Source organism: Mesoplodon densirostris, chromosome 15 (genome assembly GCF_025265405.1).
Source record: "Mesoplodon densirostris isolate mMesDen1 chromosome 15, mMesDen1 primary haplotype, whole genome shotgun sequence".
NCBI classification, from domain to species: Eukaryota; Metazoa; Chordata; class Mammalia; order Artiodactyla; family Ziphiidae; genus Mesoplodon; species Mesoplodon densirostris.
Genome location: NC_082675.1, coordinates 17,776,375 through 17,802,882, shown reverse-complemented (window position 1 = coordinate 17,802,882; position 26,508 = coordinate 17,776,375).

Genomic DNA, 26,508 nt, shown 5'->3' with positions numbered 1-26,508 from the left:
ACAAATATCTACTCACAGCAATTCTCTCTGGGAAGTGAGACCAAAGAACCGGGGATGGGGTCAGTTTTTGATTTTCATTTCATCCACCTTCGTGCTAGTTTAATTTACTTTTTACTATGTGCAGCAGGACTTGTATTTTTTAAAAGTTTTAACTCTTTTAAAATGTTCAGCTCCAGGGGGGTAATTTAATCGTCTCCTTTATAACCTTTTCCATGGTTTGAGTTTTTTTACAATAACCAACTAAGATGTCTGTAAGTATAAAAATGTAATACAAAATTTTTAAACAAAACACTGGCTTTGGAGTCAAGCCGATCTGGTCCTTGTTCTCGGTCTTCCTTCTACCAGCTGCGTGACATTAGGGAAATTACTTAATCTCTTTGGGCATCAATTTCCTCCAGCAACAGTGGATGTTAATAGTATATACAGATAATCTGCAAAAAAACCCACAACTGAATCCCTATGCTGTATACCTGAAACTAACACAATATTGTAAATCAACTATACTTCAATTAAAAAATCGTATATACAGAGCAAGCACACAGTAAATGGTAGCTTTAGCCTTATAATTATCATTATCCCATGGAGAGAAATGGCAAACCCTTGCATGCCCTCCCAGTTGGTGAATTCATACCCATCCCTGTGACAGACCCTAGGAAGCTATTTTAAATGATCCTCAAACAGTTTTTAGGTATGTAATTCATTTACAAATGGAATCTTAGGTGGAAACCCAATACGTGTAAAACAGGAACAAGAACGTTTTAGTAGCATTCAAAGCGTGACATTTGTACTCAGGGACGTTTGCAGCCTTCTGGCCATCCTGCATCCTTTTTCCTTTTGGTGATAACATCCTGACCTTCCTTCAGGGGGATTGTCCTTCCCCCTCTCTCAGCTCCCCACCCCCACCAGAGTTGGCATTTACTCAATGCCAAAGACATCCCCTGGCCACAGGGAAAGGTTCAAGGACCAGACTGTGACCAATGTGAGCCAGTCAGGCTTATGATTTCCATACAAACTATAGAGGGAAAGAAGGTCCTTTTTCTCCTAGATTTGAGCCTGAGATGGGGGTTGGGTAAGCCTAGAGCTGTCAGAGTTCACCCCTGGAGTCTAAGAATGAAGCCAGTACCCTGAAAGGCAGAGCTCAGAGATGGTGAATACTTGCACCCTGGTGACATCACGAGAGCCCCTGAATCACGCCGTGCCTGAAAGTAGCACCACCTCTGGAGACTTTTGTTGCAAGAGCCATTTATGCTCTAGCCAGTTGGGTTTTCTATCACTTGTGACCAAAGATAGGCTAAATAAGATAATATATGTATTCATAAAGCCAGTTAGGAAAAACAAGCAAGTTGCTTTGACAGATGTAAACATTTGAAATCAGGAGTTGGGGATGACAGGTGCTGTCTTGTATCAGCCCCACATCTAATTTATTTCCATATTTGTTTCTGTTTTTTTCTTTTGGACACACTGTACGGCATGCAGGATCTTAGTTCCCCAATGAGGGATCGAACCTATGCCCCCTGCAGTGGAAGCGTGGAGTCTTAACCACTGGGCTGCCAGGGAAGAACCCTGTATTTGGTTTTGATTGCCCAGTGTCAAGAAAATTTGGAATCACAGGTAAGTAGAGCAGCAGTTTAGTGTAGGGCTTTGGTGCCCAGGCTCTGGAATAAGACAGTCTGGGTTCAAATCCCTACCCTGATCCTCAGCAGCTGTGGGACCTGGGGCAAGTCACTTGACCTCTCTGAGTCTCCACTTCCTATCGCCTACCTCACTGGAGGGTTGGAAGCAGTAGATGAGTTGCTCCACGTGAAAGCATTTAAATAGTGCCTGGCACCTGGCCTGGGTGAGCTCTTGTTATTATTATTATTTTTTAACACCTTTATTGGAGTATAATTGCTTTACAATGGTGTGTTAGTTTCTGCTTTATAACAAAGTGAATCAGTTATACATATACATATATCCCCATATCTCTTCCCTCTTGCGTCTCCCTCCCTCCCACCCTCCCTATCCCATCCCTCTAGGTGGTCCCAAAGCACCGAGCTGATCTCCCTGTGCTATGCGGCTGCTTCCCACTACCTAGCTATTTTACATTTGGTAGTGTATGTATGTCCATGCCTCTCTCTCACTTCGTCCCAGCTTACCCTTCCCCCTCCCCATGTCCTCAAGTCCATTCTCTAGTAGGTCTGTGTCTTTATTCCCGTCTTACCCCTAGGTTCTTCATGACCTTTTTTTCTTTTTAGATTCCATATATATGTGTTAGCATTCGGTATTTGTTTTTCTCTTTCTGACTTACTTCACTCTGTATGACAGACTCTAGGTCCATCCACCTCACTACAAATAACTCAATTTCATTTCTTTTTATGGCTGAGTAATATTCCATTGTATATATGTGCCACATCTTCTTTATCCATTCATCCGATGATGGCCACTTAGGTTGTTTCCATCTCCTGGCTATTTCATGTACCAAAATGTTTACTGCAGCTCTATTTACAATAGCCAGGAGCTCTTGTTATTATTCTGCCGTGTTCCTGCTCCGTCGGAGCACCTGTGTGCTGCCTCGGGCTGACAGCTCTGAGTGAAACCTCGCCTCCTACGTCAGTTTCATTGACAAACATCCCGAGATGGCAAGGTAAGTTTTTACAAAATTTATTGGCAACTGCTTATCTGCGGCTTAGGGTTTTCTGGAGAATGATCTCGGTGCTGTGCTCCAGGGGAAAGAGATTCCTAGAGGAGTTTGAGGGACATGAGCTTGAGCTCAGAGGGGACTATTCCAGTGCCTGACGTTGTCTAGGGGTGGACCAGGCTGCCCTCCAGGCAATGAGCTCCCTGCGTTGGGTAAGAGTTCACAGTGAGGCTGGGCTCCCGTGGGGTAAACATGTCGTAGTAAGGATGCCAGCGCCAGACAGAAGGAAGGCTTCATTCATTCATTCATCAAATATTCACTATGACCCAAGCACTCGACTGAACATCCCCCCTCACTCTCAGATTAGGTCATTTCATAAAGAATTTCTTGCTAAGATAGGAGGACTCCCTCCGCCAGCCTTCTAGGGGCCGTTTTCATTTTTAAAGGGGATCCCGTGTCAATGGTAAGAAAAGGGTTTCTAATGGTGGACTCCCGGGCGCTTGGGCAGCTCACCCGGGCATAGAGATGGGAGGAGGCCCACTCATCTCGCCTTGCATCTTACCTGACCAAAGTGGACGGAATAAGAGAGATGGACGCGCCCCACACCCCCCAGGTGGGGTTTCAGATCACAGTAGCAGTATTAACGTGACCAGATGAACATGTGACACGTGTGCTATTTCGTTTCATCTCAGCTGCCCTGGGCAGCTGTGAGGGTCCCCCAGGCAGGCAGTTTGGCCTCAGGCAGCCCTCCCCTTTCTGCCCACCCCACCCACCAGAAGTCCTCAACCTCCTCCAGTGCTGGGTGAACAAACAGGCAGGCTGAGGATGACAGGTCTATCGAACTCCCATTTTCAGATGAGGCTCGAGAGGAAAAGCTCTGGCCTGAGGCCTGCCTCCACAACTCCCATAGTCCTCCCAAAACCTCCGAGTGTGGTTTTATGCCCATTTCACAGGTGTAGAAATAGAGGCCCAGAGAGGCAAGTCACTTGCCCAAAGTCTCATGTGAGCTGAGCCAAAGCTCAGCCCAGTTCCATCTCATTTCCCATCCTGGGGTTTGCCCTTCCTTGTGGCCTCCCTGAGTAAGACCGTGCAGGAGACAGAGTGGGGTGCACAGGCCCATTTCTTGCTCAGGGGACAGTGTGTGTAGTTGGCGGGAGTGGGCTGCAAGCCTGTGGTGGGGAACCATTGACCTGCCTCTTTCTCTGCAGCCGGGGGAATATCTCACCCCCACCAGGGGCTGCAGGTGTAGCAAATACATCTTTATGTTTCTTCCTCTAAATGTAAATGGCAGATGAGTGGGATGTTATGGGATTTGGTAAAATAAAAAAACAACAGAAGAGTAATTTGCATTAGGTGTGTGACAAAATCTCAAGAGACAAGTGTTCCTCCGCTCTCGGTTCAGTCCTGGGTCTCCACCTTGGAGGGTGGTGAGGGTCACGGAGGAATGAGCGGGCCCTTCATGTCCCTCTCTCCCTCTCTTCCTCCTCTTCCCTCTCTCTCACGTCTCCTTTTGTCTTTCTGCCTCCCTAACCTCTCCTCCCTTTCCCAGCTCTCTGATTTTCTCTCTCCCCAACCCTCAAGAACCCCTCAGGTGCAGCACTACACCAAGAAGCCATTTATAAAGCAGTTGTTTATTGCAAGGTTTCACACAAGCTTGGTGCCTCGCCAAACGTTATAGTAATTGGAGGCTGTGTTTAACTACTGATCAATATAAAGTTGGGACGAGACAGGCCAGGAAACTGCCTTTGGTCTAGACTCTCTTCTCCGTTTCAGAGAAGGCAGGAGGTCTTGGCCCTCCATCTCTCAGCCCATCCAGAGCCAAGGCCTGGACAGCAGCAAGGAAGGAGGATGTGGGCTTATAAGTAGCTACTGACCCACTGGCTTCTAGGAAATGGCTTTGGGGAGAGGAGACCCAATTCTGCTATTGTCCTTTACTTGCCATCCCATTACTGTGGAGGCCTAGTCTGTGCCAGGCATTGGGGTTACAGTGATTAATAAATTTCTCCCAGTGCCTGGACTAAGAGCTTTACATACATTATCATTCAATCTAACATAAGACAGGTGTGGTAGCCAGGCTCCAAGTCAGCCCTCAGTGATCCCTGCCTCCTGGTATTCATCTGCTGTGTAGTCCTCTCCTACATGAAGAGACTGACCTTTGTAACCAACACTGCAGAAATGACAGTTGTGACTTCCAAGCCTCCCTCATTAAAGACATTGTAGCCTCTGCCTTGCTCTATTGGATCACTTGCTCTAGGGGAAGCCAGTAGCTATATCATAAGGACACTCAAGCAGCTATGGGAAGCTCCACATGGGAAGGAACTGAGGAGCTACTTTGGGGAGTGGAACCTCCAGTCCAAACAAGCCTTTAGATGAGACTGCAGCCCTGGCTGACACGATAGCTGCTCATGAGAGACCCTGAGCCATAAACACCCAGCTAAGTTGCTCCCAAATTCCTGACCCTTAGAAACTATGAGATACTAAGTGGTTATTGTGGTAAGCCACCAAGTTTTGGAGTAATAGATAACTAATATAATAGCCATGGGAAAGAAGGAAACAAAAGGAAGACTGGTAAATAGGAAACAAAACAAATATGGCAAGAAAGAGTGCAACCATATAATCACATAATTATATAATCACTACATATGGATACAGATTTTAAAAATCTACTTATATGTTGATGGCATATACTTTATATATGATAGTATAATCACAATAAATGTGAATGAGTTAAATTCACCAATTAAAAGAAAAAATATTATTTCATTCTTTCCTTCAAATAATCCCATAAGAGGCATTTTACACCCACTTTACAGATGAAGGAGTTAGGCTCAGAGTTGGGGAGAAACTTGCCCAAGGTCTCCCAACTCAAGAGTAATAAGGTTGGGATTCAAACCCACGTCTTTCTGACTGTAAAACCCAAAGCCCAATACACCATACTGTATTGTTAGCTCCTTTGGATAGAAGAGGAAACTGAGACTCAGAAGGGGTGGGTGACTTGCCCGGAGTCACACAGCAAGTCATTTCAAAACTGGAGCCAGAACTGGGGAAGATTTGTTGTCTGGTGTCTGCCTCCATGAACTTCAGGACTTTGCCATCAAAGCACAAGGATCTCATTGGTTTTCTATCTTCATAGCTGCTTAAGACAGCTGGGGACCTTTGGCTGTGGCCAGAGAGACCCTGTGGGGTCAGATTGGGAGTGTTTTCGGGGAAGAACACCAGCACAAAGCAACGTGCAGGGGTACAGAGTGGGGGTGGCTCATGCATCGAGCTGAACTCCAGTAATTACATCAGGACCAGCAGCATAATTTGTATCTGGGTGATGAATGTCTGTGTTTTCGGGCCTGATTGCCCTATTTACATTTGGAATTTGCTGATCTATTATTAATGTCTGCCGGAGGCCAGGGTGACAGGCAGGAGCAGCTGGGGAGTCCCCTCCCCCCTGATCCAGGGAGCACTAGCTCTTAGGCCCTAGCTCCCCAAAGTCCCACCTTAGTCCCCTTTGTGTGACCCTGACTTTCACAGGGCTCTTGGACCAACTGGCAGAGGGGTTGACCTGGGATGAGGTTTCCCAACCTCTTATCTGAGTGTACACACTCAGATGTACATATGCATAAACACAGAACGTGCTTACATGCACATACTTGCACATGTATATACATCCACATCCTTATATACCAATAGGCACCTTTACAGAAACACGCACATACATGAAATGCATGCATGGACATGCAAACACACCACACTCATGTGTACATGCACACTCATGCATGTACATATGCACAAGTATATAGCATACATACTGTTATGGATTGAATGTCTGTGTCCCCCTGCCCCCTAAATTTATATGTTAAAACTCTAACCCTCCATGTGATGATGGTATTTGGAGATGATGTCTTTGGGAAGTAATTAGGGTTAAATGAGGTCATGAGGGTGGAGCCCTCATGATGGGATCAGTGTGCTTATTAGAAGAGATACCAGAAAGAGAAATCTGTCTTTCTCCATGCGCATGAACCAAGGAAAGACCATGTGAGCACACAGCAATAACGCAGCTGTCTACAAGCCAGGAAGAGAGCTCTCACCAGGGACTGAATAGTCTAGCACCTTGATCTTAGACTTCTTAGGCCTCTAAACTATGAGAAAATACATTTCTGTTGTTTAAATCACCCAGTCTGTAGTATTTTTATGGCAGCCTGAGCTAAGACACACACACGCACACACACACACACACACATACACATACACACATCCTCATGTGTCTCATCATTCTGGGAGCAGCACAGCAACTTGGCAAGGTCTCCCAACTTGAGAGGGAAGCGTCCATGAACCACGGGCCCAGATAGCCTGAGTTTGACTCCCAGCTCTGCCACTTATCAGCTGTGAGACCTTGAGCAGCTTACTTCATCTCTCTGTGCTTCTGTTTCCCCATATGTAAAATGGGAATGATAATGTTACCATCTCATAGGGTTGGTGTGAGGATTAAATGAGTTAATGGAGGGGCTTCCCTGGTGGCGCAGTGGTTGAGAGTCCGCCTGCCGATGCAGGGGACACGGGTTCGTGCCCCGGTCCGGGAAGATCCCACATGCTGCGGAGCGGCTAGGCCCGTGAGCTATGGCCGCTGAGCCTGCGCATCTGGAGCCTGTGCTCCGCAACGGGAGAGGCCACAGCAGTGAGAGGCCTGCATACCGCAAAAAAAAAACCAGTGAGTTAATGGAAGTCACTTGCCTGGTGTACCATGAGCAGTAGATACATATTTGCTGTGTTATTATTATTGTTGTTTATGTGCTTGTCACATAATAAGCTCTGAATCATTTTGTTGAAGATGATTAAACACACTCTTCCACGCCTACGTATTCACACATAACACACACACACACACAAACACACTTTCTACCCTCCCTCATCTCTGCTTCCTCAACCCCTCCTGAACCTTCAAGGACTTCATGGCCGCTTCTCCCTGAAGCCCCTCCTCACTGTTCACTCTTCCATGCCCACCTCGAGGCTGTAGGCAGGATGGGACTGGGGAAAGACCACTGGATTTGGAGTCCCCAAACCAAGAATCAGAACTTGGCTCTGCCACTTGCTGGCCGCATGATCCTGGTCCAGCCATTCTTAGCCTCACTTTCATGATCTACCCAATGGGTGTAATGATAGAAATGACCCCACAGAAATTGAACCTCCAGTGGGTAGCTAGGGTGGAGTTACAGGCACAGTCCCTGGCCAGGCTGCGTCCTGCTAAGGGAGTGGCTACACTGGCATGCAAATGAGCATACAAATTAAAGCTAAGTCCCTAAGACTCTCAGAATCCAGGCACTCCCCAAGCTGAAAGGCTCCTGTCTCCAATCAGCTCTTTGCAAAAAGGCACTGGGTAGGGATGAAAGAACACTGGACAGGGAGTCGGGAGATGTGCTCCAGGTACAGCACATACATGCTCACATGTGGGTGGACACCCACATCCTTATATCGGCACCTCTACACAAACATGCACACACACGGGAGGCATGCCTATGCATGAACATGCAAATGTATATGGTTGTAGCCAAGGGGCAAGGGTCTGGACTTGGAGGCAGGTGGTGCTGTGTAGCCGTGCCCGAGACTCTGTACTTCTCTGGGCCTCTGTTTTCCTCGTTTGTAAAATGGGGTTAGTCATCTCTGGCCCATACTTGGTGTGGTGAGGACTGAATAAGGCAATAGAGGGTAAGCTATGACTGTGGTGTGCGGAATACAGTAAGCACTTAATATATGGCAGCCATGTTTGAGCATCCTCATCTGTGAAGTGTGAGGCTGGAGGGGGTGCTCTCTGAGGCCCCTGCCAGCTCCAAGTTTCTGTGGTTCTTTGAGTTTCACCCCGCCCCAACTCAGAGCCTGTCCGCCATCAAGGCTGGAGGGCCTTGCATACGTTCAAGAAATTGGCCCCCCAAAGAGTGATTCTGCCACTCCTCGATTATGCTGGAACCTATGGCCCATGGCAGCTCTGAGTACCGTGCTGGAGGTCCCGTGACAAATGAGGAAACTGAGGGAAAGGCAGGAGTCACCAAGGCCAGCCCAGAGTTGGAGGTGAGTGACACTGTGACCAGGCTCCTGGTCACTGAGGCAAGGCTTACATAGCCAGCATTTTCTGCAGCCTTCCCTAGTCAGAGCAGAAGCAGGGCCTGGTGGCTGAGCCTGGCGGCTTTCTACTTTAAGATATGTCCCATCCCTGGGTCCCCAGGCCCCAAGCAGTGGCTCCAAAAACAGAACATATAACTGTATGTGAAAACCCCCAAAGCTGCAATAACCACTACCTTATCCTGAGAATTTACTACACACTAAACATTTCCCATCTGTTTCATCTCATTTCACCCTCATAACCAGGAAGCCGAGGCAGAGACCCACACATACTTAAGGTCACACAGGGAGCAGAGTTGGGACCTGAACCTGAGTCTTCACTGACTCGCTGCCCTTAGCTTAAGCTCCAGCACCTCCCAGAAGCAAAACAGAAAAATGGGTTTGCAAAGTGCAACAGACCAGCCGACCTGAGCACGGCTCCTGGGAGCCATTGCCGGGAGGGGTGGATGCGTGGCCCAGCGGCTAAGGCTGCAAGAATCGCCCGCTGTGCCCTCCAGAAAGGGCCCCCAGTTTCCCTGCAATCCCGGGGAAGATTGGGCAGCGAGCACATTAAGGCCATAAATTTGTCATGAAGGCCTGGAAATGAACGGGGCTTATCATTTATGGATGGAATAATTAAGCCACTGAGCTCAGCAGTTCACCAAGGCCTGTGCCCGGACACCAGGCGTCACCAGCAGCTGAACTGGTTTGGGGTGTTCATTATCGCTCTCCCCTTCCCCTCTCCCCCCTCCCCCCCACCCCCGCAGCATCTCAAACTTGACCCTTGGGCGTGCAGACTCCACCAGCACCAAGGAAGGTGCCAGCACGCACTTCAGTAGCAATGGCCCCGCCCTCCTGATGTCATACCAGCCCTGGCCAATCCCAGGGAGACCTCGAAGCTCCGCCCATGGGAGGCAGTGCCCAGCCCGCTTAGGTGGAGGTGACTGGCCGGGCTTCTCCTGGGGAGATAAACAGTCTTCTTCATATAGTAGTGAGAAATTTGGACTGACTTGGGTTCAGATCTTGACTCACTCTCCAGCTGTGTGCCCCTGGGCTAGTACTTCACCACTCTGAGCCTTAGTTTTCTCCACTCGAAAATGGGCAAAATAATATTTGTATGGGTTATGTGGTGGATCAAATTAGACAATGGCTGTAAAGTACATAGTGAGGGTGGGTCTGGCTTATAGTAAGTGCTTCACAAATCCAGCATTTCATGACTTTCTCTCAACAGAGTGCTCAGGCAGTCAGGAATCAGAGGCTCAGAGAGGCAACAGGACTTGACCAAAGATGCACAGCAAGTGAGCAGAAAGTGGGCGCCTACTTCCTTTCCCTGGAGTTCCTGTGACCTGTCACTTGTGGGAGGGTTCAGCCCATTCCTCAACAAAAGGTTGAGGCTCCTGTTCCCTCCCTGCCCCAGGTCAGTGGAGAGGAGAGGTGATTGCAAAGGTGATCGTCACCACTAACATTTATAGAGCTCTTGCAGTGGCCAGGCACTGTTCTAGATGCTCTGCAGTTATGATTTCACTTTATTCTCCAGATAATCCTCAGAGGTAAGAACCATTATTATTATTCTCATTTTACAGGTGTGGAAACTGAGGATTGCAATCAGACCCCTGACTTGAGTCACCCAGCCAAGAAGTGGAATTTGTGTGTAATTTCCTGGGTCCTGGCAAAGCCAGGCTTGGGGGGAGGGTGGCAAATTAAACACTATTTGAATTATGAAAGTGACATCACTCAACACATTCCAGAATTCCAGCTTTGATATTCTATATTCTCAAATGGGTTCAAGCCCTCACTTTACAGATGAGAAGACTGAGGCCCAGCCACCAGAGGCAGAACCTTGGGGCTTGCCTACCAGTTCCCCAGGGCCTGTCGCATCGGTGGTGGACACCAAGACTGGTGCAGAAGAGAAGCCTTTGGTACCTGCCTTGAGGAGGAGCCTGGACCCTCCTTGCCACCCTACCCCACCCACCCTCCATCACCATGGCAACCATGCAGGTGAGCCTCATCACTGCTAATCCTCTAATTACCAGCCACCTCTTCAATCGGCTGTAATTACTTTGGGGACACAGTTAACCTCTCATTAGGAACGCACGGCCGCTTTCTCCAAAAGCGCAGCGGTGACATGCCTAGTAATTTACCGCCCCGGCTCGCAGGGCCGCTTTGTGTTTAACTCGGGCGCCATCGCATCCCTGTCATTACTCCAGCCTGGTTGTCATGACGATTAATCATTCAATCCTTCATCAGCAACTTTTGCCAAATGTCACCCCGCTCTTGATCAAAATCCATCCTGCAGCCCGACACTGGGGGACTAATGACTTGGAAATAGGCTTCTCCATTCCCGAGAGCTTTTCCCCAGGACTCCTTCTCAGCTCCCTCCAGGAAAGGGAGAGGAGGGCCTGAGTTCAGTGTGGTGGTAGAGTGTGATGGGGGCAGAAAAACTGGCATGTATTGGTGGCTTACTCTATGTTAGGCACCTGAGGGGCATTGATGCATTTAACCTTCATGACAACCGGATTCCTGGAAGAGGAAACAGAGGCTCAGGGAAGCTGGTAGCTTGCCAACAAAGAAGTATGGAGAGGTTCGAACTCAGATCTGTTTGACTCCAAACAGAGCTCTTTTTATCAGACCTCGAGGAGGATGAGCATTACCTACTAGCAAGGATCCTAGAATGTCAGAGTTTGGGCAGCATTGTAGAAATTAGCTGGCCCATTAAATTCAAGACAAAATAAAGCCTTGAGGGACAACGCTGGGCACTTTATGATAAGAAGTCCAATCCAAAGTCAGCAGTTCACTGTCATGAATACCTATGTCCCAATCAACATGGCAGCAATATCCAGCAGAGAGCAACTTCAGAACCCAGATGGTGGAATAAACTCAACCATACTGGTAGTAGGTCCATGAAATGATCTAAGTTGAGATTCTTGACCCTGGGTCCTTGGAGCTTTACGATGGACTTCAGTGGCCCATGAGCCCCCTGAAATGCAGGCTACATTGTGATTAGCTGTGAGTTTGGGCATTTTTCTAGGGAGATGCTCCAGAAAATGTTAAGAACTACTGATCCAGTACATTTCTCGTATCTTTCCCCATATCTTTATTTTATAGAAGGGGATACTGAGGCCCAGAGAGGAGCCATGACTTGCCCAAAGTTCCACAGCAATTCAGGGTGGGAACCACTGGTCCAAGCAGGGGTGACCTCTTTCTTAGGTGCCCAGGGCTGTGCAAGGAATTCTTCCTCCTTCACAATGGCTTTGAAAACCTTAGTCCCCAGCCTCCTGAGAAAGCCCAATCTCCCACCCCACTAAAGGAATCTTTCCAAAGCCCCTCCTAGGGAACGTTCCTGCTGGCTGGGCCGCCAGCATGTGTGAGACATAATTACAGCACGTTGTAAATGGCATTAACAGACTGTCACAGCAGCTACATGGTATTAGCAAACGGCTCTGTCTTCATCATGCAGTCCCCGCAGCCCCTGGGCTGGAGCACTTCCCAAGGGGTCTTCTTCCAGGTCCAGGTTGCAGAACTCTCCTGCTGGGGCACAGGGGGTGGGGGCAGTGATTCAGAGCGCAGAAGCCTGGAGGTTTCCCCTAAGGCTTTTTTTTTTTAATTAATTAATTTATTTTTATATTTATTTTTGTGTTGGGTCTTCGTTTCTGTGCGAGGGCTTTCTCTAGTTGCAGCAAGCGGGGGCCACTCTTCATCGTGGTGCGCGGGCCTCTCACTATCGCGGCCTCTCTTGTTGCGGAGCACAGGCTCCAGACGCGCAGGCTCAGTAGTTGTGGCTCCGCGGCCTGTGGGATCTTCCTAGACCAGGGCTCGAACCCATGTCCTCTGCATTGGCAGGCAGATTCTCAACCACTGCGCACCAGGGAAGCCCCCCTAAGGCTTTCTGAGATCTCAGCAAAGAGCTGAGTAGAAAGTTAGGAAATCTGATTTGTAAACCTGGTTCAGCCTGGAAGAACTAACCTTTATCGGGCAGCGACTTATGAGCCAGATACTCTGGAATGTAATCTTGTTTCAACCTCATAACCACGACCCAAAAGATTATATTCTTCACTCTGCTTTATAGATGAGTTCACTGAGGCTCAGAGGGGGAATGTCACTTGCCCAAGTACCTTCATCTAATGAGCGGCAGCTGTAGGATTTGCACCAAGTTCTGATGTTTCCAGAACCTGTGCTTTTTAATATATCATGTTGCCTCCTTGGGAAAGTCTTTGATCAGTTTTCTGCCAATAGATATTGATACTGTAGCCTTGAAGGTAATTCCCTGAAGCTACCAGCCCACCAGAAATTTACCAACCCCTGAGCTCTGCTCACTAGGGCTTGGGCAGGAGCAACATAGTAACAACATAGTAATAATCAAGATGATAACAAATATTGTGAGTTTCCATACAGTTTCTCCCATGATCTTTGTAGCAAATCAGTAGGAGGAAGAGGAACAATTCTTCTTTGACAGAGTTGAGAACAAAGGCCCAGAGAGGGAAAGTGACTTGCTTAAGGCCCCACAGCAAGTTCTGTGGTAAGGCTAGAATGAACTCCCCTTGTCTCCTGATTCCCAGTCCTGGTTCTTCTCCACAAACCACTGAGAACATGTCCATAGGCCTGTGGCTGGGGACTAAGCAGGGGGTCATTCACTCTTCCGGGTGCCTCCTGCCCTTGCCATGTGCAACAGCGGTTTATGCTTTATCCAGGAGGCCTCCAGGCTGCAGGCAGCAGGATGGGCTGCCTCTCGACTGGTATGCAAATCCCCTGCTGAGCAGGTCATATTTTATCCAGGCCGCCACCTGCCAGCTCATTTGCTTACAGATACAGGTGCTTCTAGGGAGGAATTAGTGATTACTTAGCCTGGAGACCCTGGCAGGCAGAGAGCGAGCTGGGGCCATAGCTGGGGTGGCAAGCCAGGGACCTAACTGTGAAGTCTCTGTCTCCTCCCAGGCTGCTTAGCCCTGCTCTGGAACCAAAGGGTAGGAGTTAAGGATAGAAGGAGAGACCTCTCCGCTTTGGGGAAAGCTGACACCCCACCTCCCACTCCCAATCCCATCCCTATCCTACCAGTTCTCCAAGGCTTGGTGCCAATAGCCCTATTCCCTGCAGCCTTCCAAGATCCTCCACTTACCCTGCCAAAAATAATAATATAGTAAATCTGATAGTCCCAGAGAATTTATTGGTGCCTAGTACTTTACATACACTGCCTCATTTAATCCAAATCAACTAATAATTGGCATTTTAAAATCCCCATTTTATGGATGATGAAACGGAAGCTCAGAAAGATTGAGCAACTTGCTGGAGATCACACAGTAAGTAAGGTACAGAACCCAGGCTGCTCTGATTTCAGATGTCCCCTCCTAACCAGGACATATTATTTCCCCCGGGCTGTTCCCCAAACCCTGTACGTTGCTTGTTTGAAGTTTATTTATTTGTTTATCTATTTATTTTTAAAATAATTTTTAGGGGACTTCCATGGTGGTCCCGTGGTTAAGACTCCACGCTTCCACTGGAGGGGGCATGGGTTCGATTCCTGGTTAGGGAACTAAGATCCCACATGCCATGCAATGTGGCCAAAAAATAATAATAATAATTTTAAATCTCAGAACCATTTTAGATTTACAGAAAAATGACATAGTTAGTGCAGAGAGTTCCCATATGCCTCTCACCCAGTTTCCCCTATTATTAACATCCTACGTTTGTATGGTCCATTTGTCACAATTAATGAGCCAATATTGATACATTATTATTAGCCAAAGTCTATTCTTTATTCAGATTTCTTTCACTTTTACCTAATGTCCTCTTTCTGTATCAGGATCCCACCCAGGAGACCACATTCTATTTTATCATCACTTCTCCTTGGGCTCCTCTTGGCTGTGATAGTTTCTCAGACTTTCCTTGTTTTTGATGACCTTGACAATTTTGAGGAGCACTGGTCAGGTATTTTGCAGATTGTACCTCACTTGGGATTTGTCTGATATTTTTCCTCATAGTTAGACTGAGGTTATGTGTCTGGGGAGGAGGAAGACCACAGATGCCATTCTCATCACTTCCCGTCAGGGGTACATACTACGAGTTTGACACATCGTTGTTGACCTTAACCTTGATCACGTGGCTGGGGTAGCATTTGCCAGGCTTCTCCACTGTAAAGTGACTTTCCCTCTGCTTCCCATACTGTCCTCTTTAGAAGGAGGTCATTGTGTGTAGCCCCCACTTAAGGAGTAGGGAGTTAGGCTCCCCCTCCTTGATGAAAGAGTACCTACAAAAATTATTTGGAGTTCTTCTGCACAGGAAATATGTATATTCTCTCTTTTGTTTATTTATTCAGTCATTATTTCACTATGGGCTCATGGATATTTATTTTATACGTTGGGTTATAATCCAATACTACTCAGTGCTTTTTAAATGACACTTCGTTCTTTCTTCCTTGGTTTATCTGCATTTCCCCAAATCTATTCTGAGGCAATCTCATTCCATGGGATTTTAACAGGCAATCCTCTTAAAATAAGTTCTAGAGGCAAGTCATTTGGGGTAATAGTGATTGAAAAGAGATCTTGACTAGAGGACTTGTCAGATATTTTAATGTGCTAATAGTGTGAGCAGTGAATCACCCAGAGGGGGATCTAATAGGCAACATTTCCCAAACATTTCTTTTCCTGATACCCTGGGGTGGGGTGGGTAAGATAGATATGAGAAAATAATCTAGCTACGTATCTTATCTTCCTCTGGAGACCAGAAGTTCTTTTCTTTTTTTTAAACAGAAAGCTACTTTAAAAAAAATATTTATTTATTTATTTGGTTGTGCTGAGTCTTAGTTAACGGCAGGCGGGCTCTTAGTTGAGGCATGCATATGGAATCTAGTTCCCTGACCAGGGATGGAACCCAGGCCCCCTGTATTGGGAGCATGGAGTCTTAACCACTGCACCACCAGGGAAGTCCCAAGACCAGAAGTTCTTAAGAGCAAAGTTTATGCTTTATTCTCCTCTTATCTCTAGAAATTAGCCCTTAGAAGGTGGTAAGGAATAATGGGATAGGTGAAAGGATGAATGATGAAAGGATGGACAGATGGATGGATGGGTAGGTGAGATGGATACATGGATAGATGAACAGACAGAAGGATTTGTGGTTGGTGGATGGATGGGTGGATGGATAGATGGATGAATGAACAAATGGATGGATGGACAGACTGGGAAGTGAATGGATTGGTAGATGACTTCTGGTTTCAGTAGTTCCCTTTGTTAGGACCAAAAATACTCTCATCTCTCAGTCACCCACAAACTTCCAGACTTAGGGCTTGAGATAATTGCTCAGAGCTGACAGAAGGCAGTGAAAGTCGTGCCCATTTATTATGCCCTGACTGTGTGCCAGGCATTTTACATGCCTCTTTCATCCTCATAACAGTCTGTATGATTATTTCTCCTCATTATTCAGAGAAAGAAACTGAGGATCAGAGAAGTCTAGAACTTGGACCAAGTCCCCTAACAGGAAAAAGTGATGGAGCTGGAATTGGAGCTGAGATCTAAGTATCTTTGCTTCCTGTGCTTCCCATGATATCCCTGAATTCCCAGGCCCATAATCATCTCTGATTCCCTTTCCTGGGCCCCACCAGGCCAATGAGAAAATGATAGAGATCTTCAGCAACCTGGGGAAGAGAGAAGAGCCACTGCAGGACTTAATCTTTTTATCCAGCACCAGGCTCCAGAATGTTCCAGGTGAGGGAAGGCAGAGCATAGGCAAACCAGAGTCCCAGGAAACAAAGAGTAGGGAGACAGGGAGGCATTCAGACTGGATGTGTATGTGTGTGTCTATGTGCGTTTGTGGTCATGTGTGTACCTGTGCATTTGAAGACAGGTAGTGTTTTGTACAGCTAACTGTGTTGCTTCCAAAAAATTATGCAAGGTAGTTGACATTTTTTTAAAACCCTGCCTAATTAAAATTATACCATTAAAACTGGAAATAAAATACAAGAGCCAAGTATAAAGAGGGTTGGGAACAGAGAGGTAGCCAGGCCCTAACATCAGAGGGAATGAGCTGGGGGGAGGCCTATGCCATTGGATAGGGGTGCAAGGGAGATGCACAGAAAAAGGCTCCATTCTCTGACTACCCTCTCTCTGTTTTCCATAGTCTTGCAAGACAATTATTAGGTCAACATATTCCCTTAGAAATTGTTTAAAAGGCACTGTTTTGGGGAGAATGTGCTTTTTCTCTGACAGTATGTGAGGAAACAAACTATATCAGAAAACCTAGGGTAAGGTAAACGATGGCAATCAAAACGTAAGCCTTGTCCTGAGCTTCCTAGCAGCCATGGCAAAAAGGCAAACAAGTTTCTTTTCCTAGTTCTCATTGTCTACCAAAAGACAAGTTTAAGAGAAGTAAAACTATGAGTTTTCCAGAAAAGAGAGACTTTTCTTAGGTCTGGATCCTGAGAGGGATGTGTCCCCTGGGCCATTCTAGAATCCATATGACATAGAACAATCATGGACAACATCATGGATCAGCTTCTTGACAGTGGTTTTGCACAGAGACATTCCACATATGACTCTTTCTCACATAAACCCTTAGTGACTGCCAAGGGCTCCATTGCTTTGTGGCCCTGGGTGGGTGGTTCTCCCGGGAAAAGATTAATTTGATCTGACTTGATCCAGGGACAAAGCCTGGATAATCTGGAGGATGGAAGCTGAATGTCTTGTGGCAGCAGCAAATAGGACTCTGGCATCCACGGGAGCAACAGCAGGGTGTGAGGAGAGGGGCACAGAGCAGTTGACATTCCCTAGCACTCAGGGTCAGGCTAGAAAAATCAGGCCTTTGACATCCTTCTTTCTCCCTGCAAAGGCACAACCAGGGCATCTTCCCTCTAGGAAGAGGCCTCAGCCTCGTCTAGTAGAACGGCTTTGAAATCAGACAATCAAGACTCAAGGCCCACCTCTGTCACTAGCTGTGTGATCTTGGACAAGTCTCTTAGCCTCTTGGAGTCTCAGTTTCCTCATCTGTAAAATGGGAATAGTTACTACCCCACAGCATTGCTGAGAGCCTTAGACAAGCTAATACATATAAAGTCAGCTCAGTAGATACCAGCTTCCTTCCTTCCTTCTTCTCTTCTTGCCCTGTGGAAGAATCTAGTGTCCCGATGGCCCCCCTGGAGGGGACGGGGAACTGAGCCTGCTGCTTCTAGGGTGGGAGTTCTTTGGGGTCCATGGTTAGGTTTTACTATGTTCATGAACCCTTGAAACGATATGCAAAACTGTGTGTGCAGATACATTTTTCTGGGTAGAGAGGCCATAGTGTCTATCAAATACCCAGAGGGGCTCATGACCCTCAAAAGCCAAGGACCACTGCTCTGAGAGCTGGATCTTGTCTCCTGGCATGTGCCTCCCCAGCCCTAGATCCCAGGTCCAGTCCTCAGGTTATCTGCCAGCCTTGCTAATCATTGGGCCGCAGCTGGATTCTTCCTCTGCTGTGGGGAGGGAGATGGGCAGGCCTGGTTCTTAGGAGGGTACAGCCAGGGATCTGGGCTGGGGCCAGGAAATAAAGGCCCAAGCGTGTATTGAGCACATAGGAAGGACCACACATGGCTGTACATGTCATCACCTCTGTCATCCCTGAGCCCTGGGATGGAAGAGCTGTTATCATCCCCATTCTAGAGATGAGGAAACTGAGGCCCAGAGATGAGATGGGAGGGCACACATAGGGCTAGAGGCAGTGCTGGGATTTGGATCCAGTGCTAGCTGGCTCTGGAGCCCATGCTCTTTCCATGGTGTCACAAGGACCAAAGCAGTCCCTAGGGGTCTGAAGATGGGAACAGGATACAGGATACGGTTTTTCAGGTTGTGCCCCACCCAGGGGCACCTGGTTGAGAGAGTGCGGGTAGGGGTGAAATGCATCTGAAATTCAGTCTGAGGTCCACTAGTTGAGGCTTGTACCAAGGGCCTTCAATAACCTGGAGAAAATGTAGCCTTTTGGTAATAATCACACCCAGAGGGGTGCTTTTTCCTCATGGGTCTGCCCAGAGGGGGATACTTTTTTCTAATTCCAACAAAGCCCCCAGATGGGCTGCCTGCAATCCCAGCAGAAACACATTTTAAAAGGCAAGCACATCCGCAGGAGCTGAGAAACCCTGCCCAGCTTCTAAGATGACACTTTTGAGGTGGGGTCCCATGGGGCCCCCCTGTCTGGAAGAGCCAGCCCAGACTCAGCAGGTGGGAGACAGTTCCTGACAGTTTCCCAGGCAAGCAGGCTGGCAAGGAAGGGGGTTGGGACCCAACCACTCTACTCAGCTGCCCTAGAGCACCCCCTCCCATCCCACCTAGCCCCGTCTCCCATGCCCCTCCTACCTCTGAAATCCAGGCATGGGAGGCAGGGCCCCATCTGTGGTCATTTCCTGAGCCACCTTGATCTAAAATTCCTGTCTTTCTAGGGAAGGGTGAGCAAGCCCTCCTGGTCCCCCAGAATATCCACTCCCCTCCCCTCCCTGACCAGTGGCATCTCCCAGGAGCAATGGCTGCTTCTCCACAGGCCAGCCTGATGGCCACTTGTAAGGACTGATCACCCAGATCCTTAGGACTCAACACCCATGCTTCACTCTCCCCACCTTCTCCTCCGCCGCCTCCCTGCCACCACCTCCGGCCTGATTAATTCCCCCAAATCTGCCATGCCACAATGACTAATCAGGCCCTTGCCCCACTAATTGGCACTCAGAGACTTGACAAATGCCTCTGCTTATGGGAAACAGAGGCTGGGCTGGGTTAACTTTCCAGACCCAAACGACCCCAGGTTTGTCCCTAAGATTAGTGAGCTGGAGCCTTGGAGAGGAGAGGGGAGCAGAGGACCCAAGACAGAAGGGCAGGCCCCACCACGACCCTCTGATTAACTCAGCTCTGACGCTTCCTGGCTGTGTGACTTAGAGCAGGTCATCTCCCTCTCTGAGCCTGACATGCAGGCTCCTGGACTATCTGAACTGGGCCTCGTCTCCAACTTTAGCTCCTCAGGCACCTTGTCCCTTCCACTCCATCCAACCTGCCCTATCATAGTGGCTTAGTCCCAGCTCTTTGGGGGAAAAAAAAAAGTGTATATGTTACACGTGCCCTTGTGCATAGTTGGAACCTTTATTGATGTATATTGTATTGATACTGATGTGTGGCACACAACTTAAAAATAATAGCGAGGGCTTCCCTGGTGGCGCAGTGGTTGAGAGTCCACCTGCCGATGCAGGGGACACGGGTTCGTGCCCTGGTCTGGGAAGATCCCACATGCCGTGGAGCGGCTGGGCCTTTGAGCCATGGCCACTGAGCCTGCGTGTCCAGAGCCTGTGCTCTGCAATGGGAGAGGCCACAATAGTGAGAGGCCCGCGTACCACAAAAAAAATAATAATAATAAAAAAATAGTGAAACATACAATAGTCTTTCTTATAAATTCCATAGAGCCAATTGATTTCTCCTAAAATGCTTTCACTGAAATTTGCCAAGCTCTGGTATTAATAGCCAGCCTATGGTTGGACTCGATGAACAAGTGTAGTTCAGGCATGAATACTGGTTGATATTTTCATTTAAGTGTTAATGGGTAAGCTGAGAGTGAAACAGTGGAGATGTATGTTAGAATTTCACCCATTTGTCAGTGATGGGAACTGCATGATGGTTTTTGAATACTGGAAGAATATTTCTTCAATTTTGTGTGTTAGTCACATTTAAGGGCTATAAACACAACACACTTTCAAGTTTGATCTGTGTTATTAACATTTTCTCCATCACTTTTTAAGTTTAGATAATCAACAGCACAATAAGTTAAGCCCTGATCTGTAGCACTTGCCAATTTCTGTGGTGTCAATACTCTGATTTCAAACTCACCAACATTTTAGTGAATGTGGAGTTGGAGAGAGATATGGAGATACCAGTTATGTAGTATTTCCACCATATAGACACAATAGATGGAAATAACCTCAATGGCATAGATAATAGAAAAATGTAGTAAAACATTAAGAAATGATGAGTTTTGAGTACTTATTGCTGTTACAATATGACTTGTTTAGCTGTAAGTTTATACAATTTAAATTTCTTGTATAAGAAAGACTGGCCTTGGGCTTCCCTGGTGGCGCAGTGGTTGAGAGTCCGCCTGCCGATGCAGGGGATACGGGTTCGTGCCCCGGTCTGGGAAGATCCCACATGCCGCGGAGAGGCTGGGCCCGTGAGCCATGGCCGCTGGGCCTGTGCGTCCGGAGCCTGTGCTCCGCAGTGGGAGAGGCCACAACGGTGAGAGGCCCGCGTACAGCAAAAAAAAAAAAAAAAAAAAAAAAAAAATTAAAAAAGAAAGACTGGCCTTTGTCCCTGGTTCCTGTGAGGGAGGCTCTAAATCCTTGGAATTTCTGGAGTAATAAGAGTGTCTTTGTGGGACTTCCCTGGTGGTCCAGTGGTTAGGACTTGGCACTTCCACTGCAGGGGGCACGGGTTCCATCCCTGGTCGGGGAACTAAGATTCCACATCTTAGTGGAAGCGTGACCCAGGGGGAAAAAAAAAAAGATTGTCTTTGTTATTCCTGAACCCCTGGATCACACCTAAGTTTATGCTAACAAATGAGGTGACTCAGGATGGGGGCTTGTTACCAGAAAGGCCAACCACGTGATTAGAAGGTGGGCCTTTGTGCCACCCCCCGCTGACCCCAACCCCCTCCAAGCAGGGGAGAGGCCTGGAAATGGAATTCAATCACATGGCCAGTGATTCAGTCAAGCTTGCCTAGGTAATGGAACCTTAGTAGAAACTCTGGACACCAAAGCTTAGTGCAGCTACCTGGTTGGTAAACACATTGATGTACTAGGAGGTGACGTGCCCGATTCCACGGGGAGCAGGCATGGAAGCTCTGAGTTCTGGACCTTTTCAGACCTGAATTTGTAGCCAATTGGTCCTAAGTGTCAGGACCCCTGAACTTGCAGCTGTCGTCTGCAGCGAGGGCAGTCTTGTTGGGGTCTGTGCCCCTTAACCTGCCGAGTCCAATGTTGACTGACGGTTAAGTCTGATGATTAAGCATCAGAACTGGATTGAATTAAAGCCCACCAGTTGGGATCAGAATACTATGTTGCATAACTGGCTCACAGAATTCCTGAACCTTTGACAACTGGCTCTCATCAGACGGGTATAAATGCTGAAAAAAATGCACAACGTGAGAGTTGTGAGTTAAGTTTTGCTTGGTGCAACATGAGGAGTGTAGCCTGGGAGATAGCATCTCAGATAGCTCTGAGGAACTGCTCCGAAGAGGGGGTGGGGAAAGTCGGTATTATATGTGATTTTAGTGAAGGGGGCGCGTGCATCAAGCACACATGTTGGCAGAGGCTGGCTGCTAGTCACGAGGAGCAGACATGACCATTAATAATTTTAGTGCTTTTTTAGATATGGGAAGATGCAAGAATCTGGGCTCATAAAACCTTCTCCTGAAAATATCTAACTATCTGAAGTGTTGTTCTGCCAGTTTTTCCCAGAGCACAGAGCGCCTCATTCCTGATCTCCGCCCTGAACTCCTCTCAGAAGTGTTGACAGTCAGCGACAGCAGTGGCTCATGACTTCATCCTGGTACAGGCAGATGGCGAGTGACAATTTTTAGTTGACGATGTCTAGTTCTGCTTTTGAGGCTTTGCATATGCCATTGCTTCTGCTGGAATATTGTCTTTACGCTCACATTCATTCTTTCATTCATTCATTGATTCACCAGGTCTTTCTTGAGTGCATGCTTTGTGCCAAGCGCTATGCTGGGTGCTTGGGATAGTGAAGAAAAAAGACCTCATTTGCAGTGGGTACAATCACATGCCACTTATCTCCTGGGGTCCCTTTGACCACTTCTATATGTCCCTCCACCAGCTTTTGTGTGCTTTTTTCCGGGTGTCCACATTTGTGACTCCTTCAAAGAACTATCTTCAGGCCACTGGAGCTACTTTGCAGGCCCGTGCCCAGAGCCAGGGAGTTTATATACACCTTCATCCCCATGCTGGGGCAGTTCTTAGCCAATGGCTGACAGGGAGGGTGGAAGCCCAGCTTCCTTGCCTCAGGTCAGGATAACTGTGGTGTAACTTACACTCCCGAGCCCCCGGTCAGGATGAAGCCACCCTCCGTGGGGCTTTGCCTGGAATTGCACCCTTCTTGGCTTCCTCCCCTTCCCCATCCTGCTTCCCCCATGCTCTTACTCATCTCTCCTGAGATCGATTCCTTAATCCCTTGCGAACCAATCCTGGTCCCAGGGTCCAACCCAAGTTTCCATCTCTGCCCTGTGGAGCTCACAATCTAGTGGGGAGACAGGCATTGTTCACAGGATCCTAGAAAAACAAATTTCTTTATAAATGGACATCAGTGCTCTGAAGGAAAGCAATGGGGTCTCTGAAAGCTGTTAACAGAGCAATCAGGAAAGACTCCCTGGAGGAGGTAGTGCTTCCTGTAGGATGAACTCTGAAAGATAAGAGGGAGTTTAGCCAGGCAACGGGGACAAGGAGGAGGGAGGAAGTTTTGCAGGTGGATAACATAGCAGGTGCAAAGGCCCTCTGGTAGGGCAGAGATCGCCGTGGCTGGAGCACAGGGTGAGATGAAGCCAAGGGGAATTGGTAGGGGCAGGATGGTGCAGCTTGTCGGCGTGTGTGAAGATTTGGGTTCACTTTCTGAAAAGGGTGGAAACACACCCAAATGTCAAGAAGAGGGTGGACTTGAGAGATTTAAATTTTTTTTGAAATTTTGAAAAATATTCTTCAACCCACAGGAATATACCCTGTGAATAAACCCAGTTTCAGGCACAAGAATGTTCACTGCAGCTCTGTGTGTGATATTTTAAAAATGTAGAGCCTAGTGGGATGTCTGTCAAGAGAGGGCAGGTTAATAAATTTGGTCCATCCATTCAGTGAACTCCTGGACAGCCTTTAAAAAGCATGGAGGAGGTGTGAACTCACCCCATGTCTCCTTAGGCTGGGCTGTTGGGCGGGTGAAAAATGTGCAAAATAGACTATTGCATGTTCACAATTACCTAAAAACAAAGTATATCTAGAAACTGTTTCTAGAGAATTACACACAAACACACGATTGTTAAGAGTAGCTACAGCAGTGTGTAGCACATAGTAGGTAGTCAGTATTAGTTGAGTAAGTGAGTGAATGAAAGTCTGAATGCACACTTGGGTTGTTGCTTCTGGGGAGTTGAAATGAGGGTAGAGAGTTTTACTTCTTTCCTTTTTTTAAAAAAATTAATTGTTTGTATTTTTGGCTGGGTTGGGTCTTTGTTGCTGCACGCGGGCTTTCTCTAGTTGTGGTGAGCGGGGGTTACTCTTCGTTGCGATGCACGGGCTTCTCATTTGCGGTGGCTTCTCTTGTTGTGGAGCATGGGTCTGGGTGCACGGGCTCAGTAGTTGTGGCTCACGGGCTTAGTTGCTCTGCAACGTGGGATCTTCCTGGGTCAGGGATCGAACCCGTGTCCCCTGCATTGGCAGGTGGATTCATAACCACTGCACTGCCAGGGAAGCCCCTACTTCTTTACTTTTTTTTTTTTTTTTTTTTGCTGTACGCGGGCCTCTCACTGCTGTGGCCTCTCCCGTTGCGGAGCACAGGCTCCGGACACACAGGCTCCGCGGCCATGGCTCGCGGGCCCAGCCGCTCCGCGGCATGTGGGATCCTCCGGGATCGGGGCACGAACCCGTGTCCCCTGCATCGGCAGGCGGACTCTCAACCACTGCGCCACCAGGGAAGCCCTTCTTTACTTTTTAATCTTACATTCTTCCATAAAGACAAATTGTCTTCTGCTTGCATGTGGGTTTTTTACTGTAATTTTTTTAGCCTTTGTCCAAGTGTAATTTACATACAACAGAATTCCCTGATGTTAAGTGTGCAGTTTGATGAGATACAAGTATATACAAATGCATGCAATTAGTATACAAATATATACAATCATATAAACCACACCAGATTCAGCTATAGGACATCTCCATCACCCTCCGCATTTCCCTCCTGACCCCTTTGTGGTCAATCCCCACTCCCCACACTTTGGCCCCCAACCATCACCAGTCTGCTCTCCGCCACTATAGTTCTACCTTTTCTAAAATTTCATACACATGAAATTGTATGGTGTGTAGTCTTCTGAATTTGGCTCTGAAGGATGAGGGGGAGTTTAGCCAGATAAAGAGGTAGGGGAGGCGGCAAGGAGGGAGGAAGCTTTGCAGGCAGATGGCAAAGCACGTGCAACTATATGGTTTTAGTGGGTTTTTTTGAGATTCACATATGTTGTTGCTTGTATCAAGAGTTCGTTCCTTTCTATCGCTGAGTAGTACTCCATGGTATGAGCAGACCTGGTTTGTTTATTTGCTCACCAGTTCACTCCCTGGCATACCTGTTCGAGTCCCAGGTCACATGGCCCCGCCTCCACCCACCCATTTTCCCACTGTCCTGGTCCCACCCCCTCACCCTCACACACACAGCCCCCTGCCCTGCACATGCCTCCTGCCACTTTATTGCCTTCCCCCATAAAACCCTGTGAAGGGAAGAGCCACATCCCTCCTCAGTGACCTTTAAAGGTGCAGGTAAAGGAGGTGGCCGTGAAGCCAGCGCCGTGGATGATCACGGTAGCCGCCTCCTCCACCAGCTGAGGCCAGGCCTTTCGTCTAGGAGAAAGCTGGGCAAAGGGCCAGACAGGGGGCCTTGGCCGAGGCCTCTTCCCCCGGGGCCCTAGCTTTGCCTCCTCTGAGCCTTAAGAAAGGAAACCGAGTCTGGAGAAGGAGGCAGAAGAGACCATTGCTCCTTGGAGGGTCACCGAGCATCCCATGTGCTCCCAGGAATGACCGCCTTTGACCCCCACACAGCCTTGCATGGTATGAGGCTCCCTGTTTTCGAAATAGGGGAAGGGTAGCTCAGAGAAGGCAAGAGCTTGCTCACGATCACACAGCTCAGAGACCAGGCAAGCCGGGACTTCACCTCCTCACCTGCTATTGGCTACTGAGTTGCTTGCAGGTCCCGCAAGATCCAGAGAGTGAGAGAGAAAACCTCCTAGAAGCAGTCAGGCCCCTGTGAATGTTTGACAGGAGCCAAGCAAGGTCATCCTGTTCTTCCCTCTGGCCTCACTTCACTGGAGAGCCAGACGGCAGCAGGGAACACACTGTTTCTCTGCACTGTCTACTTGGGTCCTTCTCTCCACCATCCCCATGAATTAGCCTAAACCACTCCAGCTGTCACCTGACATAAAAAGGAAGAAACACATGAGGGGGTCCCTCCCTACCAGGCAGGGTGGAAGGTTAGACCCCAGGGCTAGGAGGAAAGGGATAGCCACCTGCCTCACTAAGAGCTCTTTCTCCCCTACCTGCCTATTTACATTCCCTGTCCCCCTCCGTCCCAATAAGCCAGTAATAATAATCCATTTTTTAAAACCCCGCAGTCCCTACTGCTGGGCTCAGGGACGCGAGATAGCTGCCTCTGGCTGTCCATAAACATAAGAGACAGATGTTGCCAACATCTGGAGACCAGGGAGGCCCAGTCCTGCCTGGAACTGGGAAGAGTGCCCGGCTGGGCAGAGTGCTCCAAGGGGAGGGGACCCCTACCTGTCACTCATCTGGACAGGGGCCACTTCCACCCCAAAGGAGGGCCCCTAGGGCCTGGCCAGGGCTCCCAGGCGTGGAGGCCCTTTGGAAGGGAAGCTGGGCGGATGCTGCCTGGAGGGAGGGGACTTCAAAGGCTCCCCTAATCCCCAGTGACATTTTCAGACACAGGAGTTTGCTTTTTTATGCTGTGGATCAAAGCCCAAAGCTTTATAAATAACCCTCATAAAAACCAAGGGGCTTGTAAAGTTAACAATAAGTCACAAGGAGTGTGAGTATCTGGGGGCAGGAC